We start from the raw sequence: 5,096 nt of genomic DNA, 5'->3' as shown, positions 1-5,096 counted from the left end.
CCCATTCTTGTGGAAGCACTTTGCAGTACTGGGAGACACCATTTCTAACGGCAATGGAGCTAGATTCTAAAAATATCAAAAGATGCCCAAAGCAAATACCTCCCATAGTTGTGTTTTTATCAAATTAAAAAATTTCAGAGTTTCATTGACCACATTAAGAAAAATACATTCGTTAATTTTTTTTATTAGTGAAGCCACAAGTTTTGCACATTATCCAAACAGAATACCTGAAATGTTGATATTTCAGCCCTTTCGGGTTAAAACAAGAGAAAAGGACAACCTAACAAGAGTGAAAAGTTTGGGTTAGGTGACCTATAGTTCAAAGATGTCCCTGGTCAGGTAGACTAAATAAAAGTGTATTCCCAATTGCTCCAGGACATTCGTGTAATGAAAGAGGGTATTTGCCATTAGTATGAGTGACAACATTTCATGGCTATTAATTTAGTTCATTATATTTAGCCCATTTGAATATACTTTTCTAGCAGGTGAGGCTGTCAAAGAACTAAAAAAGTAAATTTGCAGCATGACCAAATTATACAAAAAGTATAGGAACTGTTCTAGCAGATATGTTTTAGAAGTCTCTTTTGATAGGCAGTGTAGAATGTTGGTGTATTTTAGTGTCAAGGAAATGCTGAAGCTAGTGTCAGTGATGGCGATAGAAATGGACAAGCTTGCGTGTACAAATATGCAACTAGAATTGCAAGGTTCACAGCCCAGTTGCATAAGTGGTCACAACCGTTGGATTGTAAGCAAGGGTAAAAAAAAAAAAAAACTTCACACAAACTAGTCAACATGGTCAATTGAAAGCCTGTACAAAACGACCCTGGAATAGTCAAATGCAGCTTTACTGCGGATGAATTAAGCCAAATTGCATAAACATCCAATGGTAAACAGTATACAAATGCAATCAAGGTTGCACTCACACTAGGCCATCTGGCCGTGACCGTCGCAACTGTGGCCTGGCCACGGTAGGCTCTTGTACATATGCCATCACGTCGCTAGCATCCAAACAATTCTACCAAACCTTAACCAACTAGTGAAAAATGGAACAAAACTTTAGCACACACCCAGTGACTAATCACCTTGTCCAGGGGTGTTCCAACGTGGTTTACCAGAGGGCCTTAAAGTAAGCCACACATTTGACAGAGACAGCACGGAATGACGTTAAACTAAGCTAATCTACAGGTTACTAGTGCTAGTGCAATTACATGAGCAGTTTGCACAATATTTGTACTCCAATGCTACGTGCTAGCCTGCTACATTGAAGGGCAACAAACAAATCCTGACCAAGACCGAAAGATGGCTCTGGAAGCCACTACGGCCCACGCAGCAAGATTACTGCGTGGACCGCGGTGGCTTCTAGATCAACCCTTCGGTGGACCATTCATACACATGTATTCCGAGGATGTTTTGAAGACACTGGAGTCCCATGGCACTAGATTCCTTTGAAGACTAAGTTGGTATGGGGGGGCCCAAAGGGGGCCCCCCCATAGATCTTGTCAGTCATCTAACACCTGTTAAGAAAAACATACACACATCACAAGATACAAATAAGCAAAGCTAGGTTAACAAACAGCGGCGACATGCATGTCAAGGTGCAAAGAGCAGGGATACTGATGGCTTGTGTCTGAGGAGACAGCCCAAAAACGTCAACATTTAATAAAGGAAAATAACTTTTACTCACTGCGGTGGTCTGTTTCGAAGTGCCATGTTGGTAGCAATATTTGTCTGGGCTGTTCAGTCAAATGCCCACCAAAACAAACACGCAACAACGCATACTTTCAGTTTGTATAAAGTGACAATAGTGATCTGCAATCTAGATCGAAAACTTTCAACCCTCACTAAACTCAACCTCGATTGACACAGGCCGATGCGAAAAGTAAACCAAACCCATTGTGTTCACCTTTAATATAGGGGTGCGTGACAGGTGATCTCAATTAAAATTTGGGCGGGGCTGAGAGGCTTGTCAGCTGATGAGGTGCACCTGTGCAGGTCTGCCACGCAGGCTGTAGCCAGTCTCTCTCTCTTTCCACAGAGGCAGGTGGGCTTGGGTTCTGTTTAGGGTGGTTCCTTAAAGAGCCCATGCCATTAAAATCACATTTTTCCTATTGTTTGTTAAATAACATAGGTCTGAATAAGTTTGTGAGCTGTGGTAAGTTTGAAATCTATGCAGTTTGTCTGCTGAATGCAATAGGCAATGAAAGGAAAAAGGCAGAAGAAATGAGCCGATCTGGATAAGGTGACACTGTGACGTAGCGTTGTCAAATTATTATTCATGGCCCTGCCCACTTGGTTGGTTCGTAACCACCCACAAGAATTCTGAAGGAGTCGTGATTGAGCTAGTGCTAAATGCTAATACGTGTACGGTAGTTGCTTAGTTCGTAGTAACAGGCTAGTTACAGAATTGTGAATGCAATGGCAGAACGACATCGAAGTACATGAACTGCGACATGCTGCCTGCCGCCGGTTGCCGCGAGGCACCACCGCCGCGAAGCACCACTGCCCGGCAGCGGGCAGCCGGGCGGTGGTGCCTCGCGCCGGCAGCAGGCAGCGCGCGGTTCTGTCTACTGCAGATTGATGTGGAAGTGGGAGAACCCGACAAAGTCCTTTGTGATTCATTATATCGTCTGGACGTGCACACAGCTTTTGGCCGTGATAATATGTATTATTTGATATAGATATCTATGTATTATATGATATTATTTAGATATAGAGCTCCAGGACTGTAACGCAAGTGTTGTACACTTCCTTGTTATTTGGATAACCGTTCTGCTGTTGGTGTGATGGCGCATAACACGTCGGACTCTCGTCTCTGGTATTTCTACAACGAGACTCGTAGTGGGGGTTATCTCAGCCATGGTTGAGAATGAATTGGGGGGAAAGGAACTTTGGCTTTGACTCCCTGAAGTAGGCATGAACCACGACATGGAGGAGAAAGGGATTGTTGACCGCGGTCGTCTCCCGCCGGAGCCTCGCTGCCGATGGAAAAAAAGTAGATAGGATGTTGAAGTTGAGGCCCGATGCAGGCCCAACAGTTTTCATCCATCGCCCTAAACCGAAGAAGAGGAAACCCCCTTCTGTGAGGGTGCCTCCGGAACCAAGTGCAACGGACCACACATATTGCGCCAAATTAAACTTCGGTATGATCCATGCAGCTAACAATATTCCCCATTTTATGTAATTCAAGGATAGACTACACTCCTAATGAGATTACATAATTCATATTTGTACATTCAGTTTAAAAAACAACCAGAAGGCAGGGATTCTCTGAGGATTTGCACACAATGTAGATAATCGACACATTTCTACCCAATTAACAATTGCCGGTAGATCCATTTATAAATTGTATTGGTTTCTGATTGTGGCAGATGATTTAATTCACATTACAGAAATGTTTTGCTTTAATTCATTTTCTTACATTGGAGATGACAGTAGTTGCAAATGCAAAGGCAAAATACATAAAACAGCAACATTACCTTGTAATTGTTACAGAGATTGAGGGAGAAATTTATGTGGATTTCAAGAGCGTTGAAAAGGACATCACAGGAGACAGAGAGAGCAATCAAGAGGCCACATTGCCAGGGGCAGGTGATTCAGGGGCAGGTGATCCAGTGGCGGGTGATCCAGGGATTTGTGTGCCGAGGGCCAGTCAGTCAGGGGTCAACAGTGAAGGAATAACTTTTGCCAGGGCCAGCTGCTCCAGGGACCAGACTGCCAGGGACTGATGGGGCGACTGTGGAGGACCTAATAAGGCAACTAGAAAAGGAAAAATTAATGAGAAGGAGAGCAGAGAGGGCTATTGCAAAACAAAAAAGAATCAATTTGGCACTAAGAAAGATAATCAATTTGGCACTAAGAAAGGGAAACAATTCAGTCAACAAGAAGTTAAAACGAAAAAGCCATACAGGTTAAATTGACCGCCCATCATAATCAGCATTGTTGAATCGGCGGCATCTGTAGGGCTTCATGTGCTGAACATCACCCTTTCCAGGATATAATTAAACAAACACTGTTATTTCTACTAGCTATCGCATCATAAAACCCGTCCTTAAATCAACCTAAATTATCCTAGTAATCCAACATAAATAACTAACTAAATAAAAGTTAGATTCACTAGTACTGAACTTTGTAATTGTTGGTGTAGATACCATCACATGGTGCAGTCGAGCTAACAAACTAGCAGGCAATCGGTCGTCTACCAAGATAAAAATATATATAATTACGCTGTGCATATACAAATAAATATCAATATATGCATCATAAAGGTTCTGATACAATATAGACAGTTGACAATTCAAAAGAGGTAGCTATTTAATCAATTTACCCCTGGAGATACCTTCACAGATGGTGAAATCGAGCTAACAAACTAGCAAGCAATCGGTCGTCTACCAAGATAAATATATATATAATTACGCTGTGCATTTACAAATAAAGATCAGTATATGCATCATAAAGGGCCTCTGATACAATATAGACAGTTGACAATTCAAAAGAGGTAGCTATTTAATCAATTGACCTCAGAAGTTAATCGGCGGCCAGCAATGGAAATGAACGGTCTCCTACGCCGTAAAATGGTTGTTTGGAACTATTCGAGGCTCCATACCCCGGAAGTAGGCGCTACAACGGAGTCCAATGGAAGTGTCGCAACCGTCGCAACTCTCTCTCTCTTTAGCTCTGGTGTTAACTAGTGATGTTACGTTTTGCGTCGAGGCATCGGGGCGTGTGTCGAGTATGTCGGCTCCTCCCCCAGCGAAGCTCCGCTTCGAGTAGGATTCTCGTTGGCGAAATGACGTAGGGTGTGACGTTCGAGGCTTCGCCTCGGGCTACTGCTTCGAAATATGGGTTCAGTATTGGCGGGAGATTTCGACTGCAAAGATGTCCCGTATACGATCACAACCTTGTCTGTGATCGTAGTAGTTTGAGCATTGCATTTTCTGTAGTATCAATCGAAATATCACGTTCATTATTCATCATGGAGTTTGCCAAAAAGAGAATTCAATAACCACTGTCCAGAACACTTTAATGGCTATTAAATTAATTACTCCTTCTCAGTTATCATGCAGGGTGGCTCGGCTTAGCTCAGGAGGTAGAGCAGT

General features: G+C 42.8%; 1 long non-coding RNA gene across 2 annotated transcripts; it reads right to left on the bottom strand.

Annotated features, from left to right (window-relative positions):
- Window positions 1-3,263: 3,263 nt before the first annotated feature.
- LOC132468710 (uncharacterized) lies at window positions 3,264-4,640 on the bottom strand. Of its 2 annotated transcripts, XR_009528265.1 has the most exons (3): window positions 4,517-4,640; window positions 3,906-3,983; window positions 3,264-3,756 (listed from the first exon to the last, which is right to left on the bottom strand). It is a non-coding gene; the product is annotated as an uncharacterized LOC132468710 (long non-coding RNA). The 2 variants fall into 2 exon arrangements; XR_009528260.1 differs by lacking the exon at window positions 4,517-4,640 and having other exon boundaries at window positions 3,906-4,507.
- Window positions 4,641-5,096: the final 456 nt, after the last annotated feature.

Source organism: Gadus macrocephalus, chromosome 1 (assembly GCF_031168955.1).
Source record: "Gadus macrocephalus chromosome 1, ASM3116895v1".
In the NCBI taxonomy this organism is placed as follows: Eukaryota; Metazoa; Chordata; class Actinopteri; order Gadiformes; family Gadidae; genus Gadus; species Gadus macrocephalus.
Note: the sequence above shows the minus strand (reverse complement) of the source record. Positions and strands in the feature narration are given on the sequence as shown.